This window comes from Pygocentrus nattereri, chromosome 5, assembly GCF_015220715.1.
Source record: "Pygocentrus nattereri isolate fPygNat1 chromosome 5, fPygNat1.pri, whole genome shotgun sequence".
In the NCBI taxonomy this organism is placed as follows: Eukaryota; Metazoa; Chordata; class Actinopteri; order Characiformes; family Serrasalmidae; genus Pygocentrus; species Pygocentrus nattereri.
Window position 1 is genome coordinate 10205965 of NC_051215.1, and position 16897 is coordinate 10222861.

Below are 16897 nucleotides of genomic sequence, written 5' to 3' on the forward strand. Positions count from 1 at the left end.
CCTATTGGCCACAGTGGTGGAACAAATGGGATGTTGATCATGATGTGTTGGAAACACAGTCCCATATCTGAAGCCCAGTCAAATGTACCTTCATGTACAACAATGTTCTACAAAAATAAACTACTAAATTATTACTTTAGTGGCTCACACCATTGCCCTGCAAATGGACAGTAAAGCTCTTATAACAATGGAAATGTTTAGGCTATTTCATGGCACTATGCTGTGTGAAATTGCCAATTCTGCTATGAGGCACAGAGCAACGCTTTTAAATGTCAACATGTAAACATTGTGAACATTTTTGACCGCTCTAGATTAAACATGGACATACTAAGCTTGTGAAAGACCCAAGAGACAATGACACATATTTTACTTTGGACTAAAGAACCCTGGTACAGAGATGCCCAACTTCCAGAAGGCCTAGACTGGTGTTTTTCTTTCTTACAAAATTTCTACTATCCATTGGAAACTAAAATGCAATTTGTTTAGTCTTAATTATGTTAGTAGTTAATCTTTCTTATTGGTTAGGCCTTCTCTTCAGCTCCTAAAGGCCTAACCAATGGGAAAGCTTGCTTACTGTGCGGAAATAAAATCCTGACTGAACAAATTTTTGTTAGCTGTTTAAGATTTCTTTTCTTAAGACTTTTGTTTCCAACCAAAACTTAACACACATCTTCTAAGCCGCTTCTCCTTCTAGGTCACAGGGGAAGCTGGAGCCTATCCCGGTAGTCACTGGGCAAAAGGCAGGATACACCGTGGACAGGTCACAAGTCCATCACAGGGCCAAAACTTAACAATGGAATAAAAATATACTTGCATTTAAAACAACAAGCATGACAATTCTATTAAATAAAAATGAACCAAAAGTTACAAATTTTCTTTATTTCATAGAAGTCACTAGAGCTTCTCTGAAGGCCTAGAAGCCACAAGGGTTCTCTGCTTTAACTGCAGTTCTGCAAGAACTGTAAAGGCAAATTAGATTTTTTTCATAATACAGGTCTCACAAGATGTTCTTTGAGGGATGTTTAAGAACACTGGTTCTCAAACTGTTCCCTCAGGGACCACCAGGCGGTGTACATTTTTTGCTCAATACTAGGACATAAGGATAGAGCACAAATACTGGGGTGTGGTGGTCTGGAGGTGCTTGAGGACCTATTAGACAACCACTGACATAGTAGAACCAGTTATGGTTCCCTAAAGAACCATGTTTGAAAAAGATATGTGTGAGTGTGTATAATCTTTTGAAGATTTAACAAACCTTCAGATAATTCTGTGCCTTTCCACCAAATTATATCTTCTTCCGTGAACATCTTTAATGTTTTTAAGAACCTTTTTAAAGTTTAAAAACATTTACATAATGTAAAGTTTCTATACCAATATAAGGGTTCTTGCTAGAATCATTACATTATGTGGAGGCTTTTAAAACTTTAAACCGTTTGTAAATAAGTAAATAACACACCTCTTTTATAAAAATGGAAGGTTCTTTTTAATAAACCAAAAGAGGTTCTTCTATGGAGTCTCACAAATAACCCTTTGTTTTAAGGCTGTAGGGTATCGCACAAAGCAGACACAGTGAAAACTTCACTATGGATCAGCCTACCTAACCTAAAATATGCTACTGTAAATCATAAAAGGTATAGCCCTAATGCCCTGCTTTATTTCAGTCTGTATTGAGAATTCTAGTTGCTGCCCTTTAGAAACAGACAAATGAAACAATCTCAGAGGGTATAAAGCCAGAAGGTTGTGAGCAAGACTGAAATTTTGAGCCACAAAGTTTGTGAACTATCGATTGGCTTTCCTTGGCACGGTTTCACAAAGTAATTTTGAGGAAAAGAAGAAGGGAAAAAATGATTAGAGTATTTTACTTCTGCACCCCATGGAGAAACACTGAAGCATTAGAGGGAAACAGGCAGTTACGTCTGCCAAGTTTGTGAATGAGCAGTTACCAACATGAGCAAAGCCTGCTGTCTGAAAATAAGGGGTGCGCCGCTGTAATTGGGGCTTGTTTTGAGAGAGTGAGATGCAATAAGCACGAACACTCTGCGAGATTGCTTCCTCCTATGCTGGGCTTATCTCAAACAACAGAGGTCTAAATCGATAACCTTTACTTTCATAAAAAAGTCAAATCAAGAGGAGGTTATTAAACTTTTTTTTCCCTTCCAGCAAGCTACTGTCCTACCCTCGGAACTCGCTAATGTTATAATAAAGTTTCTTGCTGACCTTTCAACATTTCTAATTGATATTTCTGCAAAACATACATAAACAAGTCCCACGTATTGCTGGTGATAACATGCTGTAATTTGATATTAATTATTTCTCACTCAAAGCTCACTGAGAAAAGCTGTGAAATTCTGTCAAAATCATTAGGTTGTACATAAAGTGTTTTAGAGTGGCTTGAAATAGAAAGAGAAATTTACAGAGAATTACATATTATGATACAGAGAATCAGAATTGGTCACAAAATTTAATATAATAATAAAAAACTAATGTATTAATATATTCAAAGCACAACAAACAGGTGTCTCTGAAAGAGTAACTTTACAGAAATGCAAAAACACTCTTACCTTTCACTGTAGGTTAATGTAAGGAGATTTTATTCCAAGTGATTTTAGAGCATTTCTATTGATCAATGGATCATGAAATTTTCACATGATGTAAAGAACAGCTGGTGTGTTGAAATGATGTAGCAAAATCTATAAAAATGGAGCTACATGTTTTTCTTTGGACAGCAATAATATATTTTTAATTTGGGCACCTAAAACTGCTTTTGTTTTAGTAACACGCCCCCAAAGAAGTCAAAAGTTGGTGGGGGAAGCTACTGAGCTTGCTTTATTGAAAATACAATGTTAACCTAAAGAGTGCATGATTTTTTTTCATTTTATTGAATAAAACATAAAAGAAAAAACTTCACGCCATACATGCATACATATGTCCTAGGTCTTTACTCGGCTCTCTCTCTCTCTATATATATACATATACATACATACATACATATATATATATATATATATATATATATATATATATATAATTTTTGCCATTTTTTAATTTTTGGCATAATTTGGAAGTGCCTGTTGTCCTTTATATTGTGCATACATTTCATAATGAACAGAGCAAAAGAAACACCCCAAAATTATGTGGAATAAAGTATGTTTCCATTGACTTACATTAAAAGTAAAGTTTTTTTTTTGTTTTGTTTTTTCTTTCTCCTGTGAAGTTCCTAATTTGGAGATACGATGTTTTGATCTGACAGCAGTGATATGTATATATAATAGCAGTTGCAGTTAAACCACCCTGAAATCTGGTTTACTACATACCTTGGAATACCTCCACTTCCTGCACATCTGTTTAAGAGTGTAAATGTGTATACAGAAGGGGAAAATGTGTGAACGACAAAGATGTCGAATCCAAGGTGGTTGCTAAGTTACTGCTAAACTATTATCCCAGGTAGTTGTTGTGTGTATAATATATATATGCTAGTATGTCTATAAGTCTGTATGTAAATGCTGTGGGGGTCAATGTGACAGATACCAAAAAGAGGCTTTTATTGTCATTCCATCTATTTACAAGTACACAGTGGAGTGAAACACGGTGCAACAAGGAACATAAAGTACAAAGTGCGAATGTGCAGACATTGTGTGCAAACAAAAAATTGAACTAGAAACAATAAATATGATAAATTAAACAGACATCAGACACAGTAAACAGACAGGACAGTGCAGCACTGACACAGCACTCATTCTGGACATGAGGTAATGGAATAAGGTGCAGAGATATTAAACATGCAGTCAGATGACACAGCAGTTACTGAGGTGGGGGGGCGGGGTTAACTCAGTCCTTGTGAGTTGAAAAACCTGACTGCTTGAAGAATAAAGCTGTTGCAGAGTCTGGCTCCGGTACCTTCTGCCAGACGGCAGCAGTGAAAAAAGTCCACGTGAGGGATGGATGGGGTCGCCCACAATGCTAGTGGCTTTCCGGATACAACATGTGGTGTAGATGTCCATGATGGAGGGGAGAGAGACCCTTCTTCTCAGCTGTCCTCACTCTATGCTGTAGGGTCTTGCGGTCTGAGGCGGTGCAATTCCCAAACCAAGTGATGATTCAGCTGCTCAGGTTGCTCTCCCCACAGTCCCCCTGTAGAACATGGTGAGGATGGGAGGGGGGAGATGAGCCTTCTTCAGTCTCCGCAGGAAGTAGAGGCGTTGCTGGGCTCTCTTGGCTATGGAGTTGGTGTTGAGGGACCAAGTGAGGTTATCCGTGATGTGGACACTGAGGAACTTGGTGCTCCTGATGATTTCCACAGCAGAGCCAGTGATGTTCAGTGGGGGGTGGTCACCTTGCACTCTTTGTAAGTCAACAACATCTCCTTAGTTTTGTCTACATTCAGAGGCAGGTTGTTGGTTCTGCACCCGTCCATTAGCCGCAGCACCTCCTCTCTGTATGCTGACTCGTCGTTCTTGCTGATCAGACCCACCACAGTTGTGTCATCAGCAAACTTGATGTGATTTGAGCTGTACTTTGCATGTCTGGAAGGGAGGCATCACTGTCACAAGCAGGTGGAGGTGACTTGTAGTTGGTGATGGCCTGGATGCGCTGCCACATGCACCATGTGTCAGCATTGTTTTGAAAATGATCATGGATTTTCTTTGAGTAGGTATGCTTAGCCTCTTTGATGGCTCGGGAGAGTTTGGCTCTTGCCACCCTGAGGCTTGCTTTGTCCCTTGACTTGAAAGTTGTGACAGGTTTGGAGACAGTAACATCATCAATGCACTTGCTGATGTAGCCAATCACTGATTCTGAGTACTCCTCCAGGTTGATGGAGTCACCGGTAGTTGATGCTACTCTGAACATCTCCCAGTCAGTGTGCTCAAAACAGTCCTGAAGAGCAGACATAGCTCCTGGCAGCCAGGTTCTCACTTGCTTCTGGTCTGGTTAGGCATGTCTGATGAGCGGTCTGTATGCTGCAATGAGCATCACAGAGATGTGGTCTGAGTAGCCGTAGTGTGGGGGGTTCGTGCCGGGGATGTTTGTGTAAACAAGATCAACCACGTTAGCCCCACGGGTTGCAACGTCCACACACTGATGAAATTTGAGGAGTACTGACTTCAGATTGGCATGGTTGAAATCACCGGCAACAATAAACAGTCCATCTGGGTTTGTGTTCTGGAGGTCGCTGATAGCACTGTACTGCTCATTCAGTGCGGTGTTAGCATTAGTACTGGGAGCTCTATACAATGCTATTATATACAGTGAACTCACCTCTCTAGCCAAATAAAATGGCCTGGCTCTGACAATCGCAAACTCCACCAGCGGTGAGCAGTGACTGGAGGCTAGCACCGTGTTGTTACACCATTCAGTGTTGATGTAAACACACAGGCCTCCACCTCGAGTCTTACCACACAGCTCAGCATCTGCACGGAAGCACAACAGGCCATCGAGTTGAACGGCTAAGTCCAGAGCGGAACTCGTCATCCACATCTCCATAAAAATGAAAACACAGCAGTCTCTGAACTCACGCTGGGTGGCCTGCTGAATCCGGAGGAAGTCCAGTTTATTCTCCAAGGAATAAACATTGGAGAGAAGGAGCAATGGAACGGCTGGTCATGTGGGGATAGCCATTAGCCTAGCATGCACGCCTCCTCGCGCATTGCTTTCGGCCAGCAGGATCGTAGCAGGCCTAGCTTGTGCAGCTCTTCCTGCAGTTCACTTGGAAGCAGAGATTGTGGCTGATTTCTCAGCTGTAGCAGGCTCTGGCGATGGTAGATGATGGTGCTGGTTGAAACAGTCATGATATTTAGTTTCGGTCGGGTTACACAACAGACAGTAAACAAAAATAGCAAAAAAGCACCATTTTGCTATTCCCGAAGTGGCCACTGCAGCTACTCGCCGTGCCGCCGGAAGTGAGATTAGTTCTTTGTTATATCATTTGTGGCTGTTAGATTTGAATTTTCTCAACATTACGTCATTGATGTCTTAACGGGAAAATCGCCTTTATATGAACACTGCATGAAAACCACCAGTGTAATCGGTCCCACAAGCACAAGCACAAGCACATATTCCTATGAAGGCTCTATGATCCCGCAATGTGTTGTGCTTTTAGCTTGAAAACTGAAAACCATGAAATTGGCACCAAAAAAATCATAGAATAATAATAAGATAATGAAGAGCAGTAAATTTGCAGTCAAGCCAACTTACTAAGATTTAAATACTATAGCAAAATGACTGCAATAACTACAGAATTCTAAGGGTTATGTCACACTCTGTCCAAACATCTACCATTGATGAATCTATACTCAGACACATATAGAAGAGGAAAGGCAGATGAGTCTGTGAGAGTGCCTGGGGGTATCGATCCATCCTCTCTCATTGGAAAACAACTTAATGAACATTCGCAAGGCCTTCACACAAAGCATCAACTCGTTCTAGGTTGATAAGTGATTCCAAGGAGTGACAGGCGAAAAATAGGAACACCGGCTGATGCCTGAGTGCGGCTCAATTGATTTATTGAGCCAGGCCGCCCGATAACTGATGTGGAGATGATGATGTCGGGAGGTCCCTGGGATCAGAAAGACCCCAAGAGGATGAGGAAGACTGCTGGAGGGCAGCGCACCCATTTCAGGCCTGATATCCATGATCCCAAGTATTGCTTTCCATTTGTGATATTGACCCGAATGCTAGCTCGCTAGGATGTACGCTGCTTTTCCCACTGCACTGCTAATGGGTCTCAACATGCCTTGAAATCATTCCAGCAAAATTACACTGTTCTTCAAGGGTTCTTTAGTGAAGAATATGGAATCATGAACATTCAAAGAGCTCTGTATTATTAAAGGGTTCTATATAGTACCAAAAATGGTTCTTCTATTGTGTTAAATGTCAAAGTCAAAGAAGTCTTTGCATGAATAGGTTCATTGGGTTCTTCTATTGTTTTGATGTCAAATCTGTAAGTGTGGACATCAGAAAACAGAACATATACTGAGAATGCTGAAAGGATGTGTAATATGGAATTTCTGAAATAAAAGAGATAAAGTACTATGTAGACAAGAAAGTCCATGCAGTCAAGAAATGAAAAATAGAGTTTGCAATTAATCATGGTTGTGACATCAAAGCCACAACCACATTTATATATGGCTGACTAATCAGCCTTAAATGTGTGAGAGTAATGCAGCTATGAATGTAAGCACAAGCAAACGTAATCAAACTAGTAGAAACACTAAGTACAGTACAAAATGTATATGCTTTATACGAAAAAGCTCTTCCGCCAATTGAGCTGTTTTTTTTGTTTTTTAAAACAACAGGTCATAACTTTTAAATTTAAAATAAAATACAGTAAGTTTTGGCACCCCAGTCAAATGATCATGTGTGGAGAGTAATGAGGCTGGATGTAAGCATGAGCAAACTTAACCAAACTAGTACAAACACTAGTTACAATAAAAAAATAACAATCTACAAGGTTTTAAACAAAGAAAAACATCGAACACAGGCCAGGTACACAAACGCTGACATGTAGACTAGACAGCCATGAACTGGAACTAAGGGCATGATATAGGCAACAAACAATAGAAAACACCTGTTTCTGTAAACTTTCATGCCCAATTTCTACTTATTTGCTGAGTATATTGGGGAAAAAACACCATGTGACATGAGCAGATACAACATTTTATGGTTTGTTTCTTTCCAATATGTTGGAAAATAATAAAAAATGTGCACTAAAGTCATTTGACTGGGGTGCCCAGTTTTTGCATGATGTAGAATATGGGTTCTATCATTTTAAAATGTATCCTGCACTGCATGTAGCTGACCTGATTGCATTTCAAAACTGACCACAATTGATTTTAAAAAATTATATTCCAGGATTAATGGAACGGAGACGGCTCTTTGGGATGCTGGCCATACCCACAGCATGGTCACAGTGATCAGTAAGTGTGGAGTTTTTACCACATGGACACTTCTGGAATCTTGTCTCTGCCTTGGACTCACCACAGCCAAGTCTTATTTGCCAGGAGATTGCTCCTTTTTTCCCTCCCAAAGTACAGTTTGTCCCAGTTTCTGCACCAGATGGGCCTACTATTCAGCACCCGATGAGTTCATAGCGAAAATCATGGGCAGAGGAAGAATCAAATAAATGTTTTAAAGTTTTTCCCTGGTCCTTCTCTCCCTCTCGTCCTCTCTACAGGGAACATCTGCGCCTCCAGATTATAATTTGCCATATTTTTGTCATGGGCAAGAAGTCAAATGGACAGATGAAGAAGCAATGTAGCTTCAGTCTGGTGTGCCAGCACCCTCTCCAGCACATCAAACAATCATCTGCTCCAAGCTTTTAGAAAACGCTGAAGTTAAAGTTATGAATTGAGAGGTAGAGCCTTAAGGCTTCCAACACAGAGTAGACATTCAATAACTGCTTAACTCCACCTTAGACAGAGATTCAGCCCAGGCTGCCATCACACCTGTGGATTATATATATAGCGGCGCTGCACCAACAGCTTCCTTAAATACCTAAATCAAATAAACACAAAACCACATTTAATATGCTGTTTATACTTCAGAGTTATCACGCATGATTTCAGAAGTGAAGCGCATGGCATAATGTGAGTGAGCAGTTACTAAGCAGATTTTATGCTTCATCCACTTCACTGAGCTCAAAGTAGGAATATGATATTCAGTGATGATTACAGAGAAGCAGCATCACAGGCTACATAAAACATGATTCAACTTTCAGGCAGAGGATCAGAGGTTTCTTAACATGCCAACAAATAAATTACAATAGTACAGAAAGATCAGAGTATTATACGTGGATCAATGGCATGTCTTTTTGATGTTCACTATATTCCTATCAAATAATTCAATACATGACATACATTATTCTACCTCCCAATGTGAATATATTTTCAGTGCATCAGAATAAAATTCATGCCTCGGAAAGGCTAGAAGTGTCAGGTGGGATCATCTAACCACATATGCAGATATATAAACTATAAATTCTATGTTTGAAACCTTTAAAATAAAAACCCACTAAAAACTTTTGTCTGTAATTTCTAATTTCTAATTTCTGCAGATGTCATGCAGCACAACAAGGGACTGTTATTCTGACATGCTGTGGGCCGGATATTGCCACAAAGAAGACCCTGATGCTGCAAAATGCATACTTCGTACTTAATGGCTGGTTTGAAATGAATTAGATAAAGGATGGCCTCAGACTTTTGCCCAGTGCAGTAGTGCAGATGTTTGTATAGGGATGGGTCTAATAACTGTGTAGGAATTACAGCCATGTTCATACACAGCCCCCATAAAGGGTCGCAATTCCTACACTGATCACCCTACTTGGATGTAAACACCTCAGAGAAAAATGATTCAAGATGAAAGTTTGTGTTTTGAGCTCACATTCATTATTTAAATTTAACTCAGCACAGCAGAAATAACTTTTTTTGATGTCCAAATATTTATGGACCTGGCTAATGTACAAAAAGAGACTTGAAAAAATTTCAGCTCTCTATTTAGCTTAATCTGGCTTCTTGAAAAAAGACAAAACTCTATTCAAGGAGTGTTTATTAACACTAACCATGAATCTAACCCTGGTCAATTATTTCTACTAGGATTGACAGTGGTAAGGTGTAGTTATTAATCCTTATATCACACATATTACACTTATACATACATATATTCTGCATGTACCTCTCTACCAAATGAATGTATTCATCAATATATTTTGGGCCAAAGCTGCTGTAAAACAATACCTCAGGCATCTAGCAGTGCACTCTCTCACAGTGAACTTTCTGTGAAAGGTCTTCTAGAGGCATTTAGAGGCTTCAGATGTCTGGCTCCTATCACCATCACTATGAACAATTCTAACTCAGTTTCTCTAGAATTAAGAACTAAAGGGCTGATTAAGAATTAAACAGCCCTTTAGTCTGTCACTCCCAAAAAAAAAAAAACAGTAAAAATCTTATTCACAGTTAATGTTATCATATAACCTTCTAATCTCTACAATCCACATTTTCTATTTTAACATGACGTCCTTAACGAAGGAACTTGTGTTGTTTTGTGGGAGAGGCTGCAACGACAAAAACTATTATTATAAACTGATGAGGGAAAAATATGGCAAAGATACAATTACAGGTGAAGTTGTAACCCCCACAGGTACCCCTAGAAATTGTGCCTACATTCTTACCTAAAATTCAAACTCTCACATTTGCACTTTCACAAATTATGTATTCAAATGATGTTTTATGTTTACATTTGAGTATGAAGCTCATTCACAGTGCTAAACATGCACATACATAAGTGATAAATGCAAGGATAATATCGTCTGACATGTGATAATGTCATCATGTTACCAGTTTGAGAGGATGGTCAAAATGTTCACATGCCAGTGTGAATCCAGAATGAGAAAAGATTCCTAATAAGTATCATATAAACAGGACAGTATTTTCCAACTCCAGTCCTGGAGGAACACTCTCATGTCTTCATAAGCTGTGATTATCAAGATCTGAGCTGAATCAGGTGTTTTGGGGCAGAGAAAGTCTGAAACTGTGCAGTTGAGCTGGTTCTCTAGGGCTGGAGTTTGCTAGGATGACCATGCAGTATTATTAAATCATGAGGAAGGGAAAAAATGTTTTAACGTTTGAATTGGAGCGCTTTCCCATTTTGCCCTCCTGAGGGAATTCAGTCCATACGCCAGAGCCGTATCATACTTGAGTCGGTGAAGTCGAGCATGAGATGTGCAACACGATTCACAAGACTATTCACATGAGCTATTACTCCATGAGCTATTACTTCTCTGCAGTGCCTGAGACCCATTCTAGCCACACGGTCAATGAACAATCCATGCTTTATATAACATGCCCTTCATTTTGCTATAACCACAAAAGGTCAGACGAAAAACCCACAACAACAGGCCAAAACAGGAATAAACTGTATAGGATTACAGGATCACTTCCAGGGTTTCCCATATACAGGCCAGTTTTTCATTTTATAACAGAACAATGATTTCCCTTCATTTCACACAAAACTGCAGGGCTATTTGTCTGGTGGTGGTGAGTTGTATGGATGGCAGTTTCCAGATTATACCACATGTCCAAATGCTGTGACTTACTACTGCAACATGACCTGCGCAAATGATAGAGTTGAACAACAGTTCACTTGTAGGTTTTCAGTTATCCAGAACATTTAGTGGTTCAATTATGTTGTTATGTTGATAAAAGAACTATAAATAAAGAAAGATAGATCGATAAATTTAATGGCTAAATGTGGTAAGTCTGAACAAGTCTTCTCGGGGTACTATTTTGCCTTACAAAGGCCTAAATGTAGCTCTCTACCAAATGTATGTAATCAAAAATGTATTTTAGGACAAAGCTTATTTCAAAACTACTTTAAAACAATGCCTCAGGCATCCTGCAGTGCTATTTCATGTAATAACTTTCTGTGAGCTTTCTGGAACCTTTTAGAGGAAGTAAAGGCTTCGGGTGTCTTGTTCCTATCACCATCACTATATACAATTCTACCTCAGTTTCTCTAGAATGAAGCATTTCACGCCAAACTACGCAGAATTACTGGTTACGTCTTAACAATTGAATTACAATTATTGCAGAAATTCCTCATTGTGTACTGGGGCAAGATACACTTGTGTCCTTTTCCAAGAAGGTTCACTGCAGCTCAGGTTGTTTTAAACTTCTTAATTATTGCCTCAACAGTGCATGTCAGCATTTTCAGGTATGTAGCTATTTTTGTAGTCATTGCCTGTTTTATGAAGATCAGCACACTTGCCATTAAATATGTAACCAGCTTTTTAAGTAAATTAGGTTACCTTATATTCAAAACTGAACTATTAATATTTTTTTAAGAATTGAAAGAAGTACAATTACTGAGTCAGGAGGAAAAATACTCTAAAATATAGTGTCAGAGCACTGAGCTTTTAAAAGCCTGAAATAGTTATTAAAAGAGGTGTCAGGTCAGATGCATATTCATGTCAAACACAGGCCAACAGTCCAACCCAAGGTTTTGGTTTCAAATGCAGAACCAACATTATATTAATGAAGATATGATGACAATAGTAAATATACCACTTACATCCTCAGAAGACATGACATTCAAAAGGTTTCACATTCATCAGATTCATCCGGTCTGTGAGGGTACGAAGCTGAGTATGTGAGTGGAGTGAAGTGGCAGGCACTTGCTCAAAACCTTCTGTAATCACTCCACTCCAACTGTGCTCCAGGTTTTCTATTTCTAATCTCCTTTAATCTTTCACTAATAAAGAAATATACAAATATCACAAACATGTCCCAAAAAAGGAAAACACACTATTAAAATTTAAATGCTAGTTCATTGCATACTCATTCACAATCGTACAACTAATTTTATCACATGACCTTCTTTACTTTACAATACACATATTGTGTTACAAGTAGCTTTGTGATATTTCAGTTTGGACATGTTTCACATTCCTATCTGATCCACAAGTAACTGACAGTATCCGCCCAATATTGTCAAAAATTATATTTAGGTATTTAAGTATTAAATTCAGGGAATCCAGAGAAATCTCTATGCGTAAAGGGCATGACTGAAAACCACTGAATACCCACGACATTTTATTTTTAGACAGTACTGAATTAAAAACCAGTATGATTCTGTGACTGATTTCACCACATGAGCTTGGGAATACTTTGCCAAACTGTTCTCAATAAATATAGTTTGTTGCTGCATCCACATATATAAGCTAATAACTCTACCATGCACAGCAGAAGCCATATGTAAACAATGTGCAGATATGCAGCTTACTCTCTGGGCTTGCCTGATGTACACTGAAAAAAAACATGTATTGAAGTAACAGATATCATGTTCTCTGGGCCCAATTTCCCAAAAACATCTTACTGTTGAGATCATCTTAACAGGTTAAGAGAGTGTGATGTAAGTTATATGCTTGCCATACCATTTTAGAATGAGCTCTGTGTTACAAGTGTTTTGGGAATCCCAGCCCAGATTGTTACCAGCATAAAGTGCAAAAGTGTAGTAGTGTATTAAGGTCCATGGTATGGGTGACTTGCACATCTGGCTCCATTGATGCTGATAGATATATACACATTTATAACATATACCACATATGCTGCCTTCCGTACTACATCTATTTCAACATGATACCGCCAAGTCACATTCTGCACATTACAACAGCATGGTTGTGTAATTAGAGAGAGGGCTATGAATATACAACAAAGAAGGCCCTATTTGGCTGAAGACTACAATAGAAGATAGGCAAAAAAAAATTGCTTTAAAAACTGGATCAACTAGTCCCCAACTGAGTATTAAGTGTTGTTAATAAGAAAGATGATGTTACAGTGGTGAACATGCATTATCTTTTTTGGAATGTGTTTCATATCAAATTTGGAATGAGTGTATATTTTATAAATCATAAGGTAAATCATCAAATATCATGTTTTTCAATTCAATGCTCGTGACCACATGAATGCTGCAAGCTCACTTAAAACCCACCTTCCCAAGATGCCTCCCTTTGAGAGGGGATCTAATCCTTCTTCAATTAAGAGGTGTTCCTTTGCATAATTTTTTACACGTCTGTCTAGCTCATTTAAGCCCTGGTATAGGGGGGAAAAAAGTAAATGAAATAAAAAAAAAGCCCTGCCAACAGAATTCTCTAGAAGGCTGTAGAGAAGCTGAGGCGGGCTTTGGTCTTTGTACTGTAAAACAGGCCTGTGAAGCGATATCAGTGTGCACAAGCCCAAACCGCTAGCACCTCTCCGCTAAACCTTACGCAGCTCTTTCGCCGGGTAGATCAAAGAACAACTCCGTCGCAAACTCTTATCAACACACAAAGGCACCGCCGCAGCACTGGAGGAGGATGAGGAGGCCGTACAGGGGATTGCCACTTTTCAAAGGGAGAGTGCCTCGTTTTCCTTTTTTTTCCCCTTCTTCAACCGCAAAGAGAAAAAACAGAGTAATTCGAAATACAAACATGTGGCGGCTGCAGATATCAGAAAGCCGGCGAGTGAGGAAAAGCGCCAGTGTTTCGAGTCTCTCTCTCGTTATGTTCTCACTTATCCACACAGCTGAAAGCGTATTTGTGTTCGCTTACATCTCTATGACAGCTTACTACTCACCAAGCATGAACAGAGAGGGCCGGTGTTTGTGAATAAACAACGTTGTGCCAAAACAAATTTTTCTTTTCTTTCTTACCGCATCTTTGCCGTCAAACTGAGATACAGGGAGAACTCCAAACAATGTAATTATAAGCTAAAGTTTCATCATGTGCAAAAAAACATGATGCTCCAGTATCTGGTGAAATCGAACCCCTCACTGAACAAAAACAACTCTACAGATAGATTAATCAGATTAAGTGACCCTTATTAGTCCCACAATGGGGAAATTTCGCCTCCGCATTTAACCCATCCATGCAGTGAAACACCACATAAGTGAGCACACACACACACACACTAGGGGGCAGTGAGCATACTTGCTCAGAGCAGTGGGCAGCCGTATCCGCAGCGCCTGGGGAGCAGTTGGAGGTGAGGTGCCTTGCTCAAGGGCACTTCAGTCACGTACTGTTGGCTTGGGGGATCGAACCAGCGACCTTCTGGTCACAAGGCTGGTTCCCTAACCTCCAGCCCACGACTGCCCCAATCAGGGGAGAGCACGAATGCAGTCCCCCACTACCAGAAATTATGCAGTCAAGATTCCCACATTTGAGGAATTAACAGGTGTCCACACAACTGGAGTGCAATGGCTGAGCCTCACCTTGCTTGAAACACCTTCTTGATCATGGTATCTCCCCTGCCAGGTAAGTACAGCTGAGTTTTCAGGTAGTAACTGTAATTGATTTACAGCAGAACTCATACTGTACTACTATACTGTATATACTGTAATGACAGTGCACATTATTTTTAAACACGGTACAAAACTATTTTTACTAGACTGTATACTAACAGCAGTACATTGTGGCAAGTAGCAAAATCCATTTTTCTGAATATTATAAATATGGACACACATATTAGGAAATAAAGACTTTAAACAGCAATTTTAAGATTGCAGTTAAATTACATCTTAAACATTTCATATCTTAAACCCCATTTCCAGAAGGGTTGGGATACTTTGTAAAATACAATAAAAATAAGAATCTGTGATTTGTTAATTCTCCTGAACGCTTGTTTAACTGACAATTGTCAGAAAAGATTTCCAATATCTTCACTGATCAACCTGATGGTGTTTTGTAAAGGTAAACAAATTCTCAACACTCAAAAAAGTGATGACAGAGTCGTGTTTACTACTGCGTTACCTCACCTTTCCTTTCAGTATATAACTGTCTCTTCACTGTATAACACTAACTGCTGAAGTTTTGCTAGTAGAAATTTTGCCCATTCTTGCTTGAAACAGAATCATAGCTGCTCAACAGTCCATGTTGTCATCTAATTCTGCTCTTCCTGATGTGCCATACATTTTCAATGTATCAGTGACAGATCTGGACTGCAGGCAGGCCAGTCAAGCACACATACTCAGTGTCTATGAAACCATGATGTTGTAGCACATGCAGAATGGCACTGTCTCACATTTCACCAGAGCATAGACTTACCAAGAAAAGAAGTTGTTTTGATTGCACCAAATGTCTCTCTAAAATCCCAATATATTTCTCCATATCAGTGGTACCGTCACTGCAAGTCACTCATGCCATGCGTAATGATGCACTCCCACACCATGGCATATGCTGGCATTCACTGGATGGTCTTAAAAGGATGGTCTTGGCACAGAGAACTCGATATCCATTTTCCCAAAAAACAGGGTGAAATTTGGACGCATCTATTTAAGGTACTTTTCCGAAGTACTCCGGACCTTTTTAGCCATATTTAACACAGTACTATGATGGGCTGTTATGCAATGCCATACTTTGTACTTTTTTAAGTTAAATAAAGGTTCAGGAGAAATAAGAAATATGCTCCCTTACAACCTTGTCCTAAAAGCAAGAGACGCAAGTGAGTGACAATGACAAAACAAAAATGCTCCAACTATAATTTATGAAGCTGTTTACACAAACTGTGAGAGGACAAGTCTGATGTGATCCAACACTAAGCAGACTTAGCGGATATTAGTTGCCAGATACAACCAAGCTGCCTAACACAGTAGCCTAGCCAGGATGCTCACTTATTTTAGTTGAAGTGTCAAGCTACTTTCTGATAGGTCTGTGGTTTGTCTACATTTTTACTTGACATATGCATTAACAGTGCCAGTGTAGGTATCCTGAATGCTTTGCGATGCAATACTACATGTGAACGCTTGCTTCCTGTTAGGAGTACCAGCTATGGATGACTGTGGCATCACCAGGGACACGCAATCACTTTCAGCTAGGACAGTTCAAGTGTTACTGGCACTGTTATTTTGTTCACTTTTATTTATCGGAGTTTATCTGAGCCACATAGTTTAGTATAAAACTAGAGCTCAAAAGTTTGAATCAAACATCATATTGATTAACAGCCCTAGTAAAAATCCAGAACACCTGATCATTGATGTCAATAATCATGGTGTGGATTATTGGTTGATCATGATAACGAATAAGCTACACGTAGCTCCTGACAAAAGAGTTGGCAAACTAATTTCAGACAAGGCAGCAAGAATGTCAGATTCTTCTAAAAGAACATTTTTGATGCAACAGAGCAATTTCCTCTCTTGATGTCTCATCTGCACGGAATGCCACATCCGCTACTTCATTGCAAAGCCTTGTTTTCCACCTTCATTCCCAGCTTGTCACAGAAGCGGCATGAAGAACAACAACAGCGATCAGATAGAGCTTTGAAATGTTTTTTTGAAGGGGTGCCGGGCAGCCATTTCTTCACCATTGATCATGCTTTATGATGTTCCTATCCATTCACTGCAAGTCCTCTGACACCGTTCGGCTAATTTCTCACAA

General features: G+C 39.5%; 1 protein-coding gene and 1 non-coding gene across 2 annotated transcripts in view; both read right to left on the minus strand.

Moving 5' to 3' along the window:
- macrod2 (mono-ADP ribosylhydrolase 2) overlaps positions 1–16897 on the minus strand; it is a 1076631-nt gene that overhangs the window by 516016 nt on the left and 543718 nt on the right. The gene's annotated exons all lie outside the window — the stretch shown is intronic.
- LOC119263524 lies at positions 14624–14787 on the minus strand. The gene has a single exon (XR_005130332.1). It is a non-coding gene; the product is annotated as a U1 spliceosomal RNA (small nuclear RNA).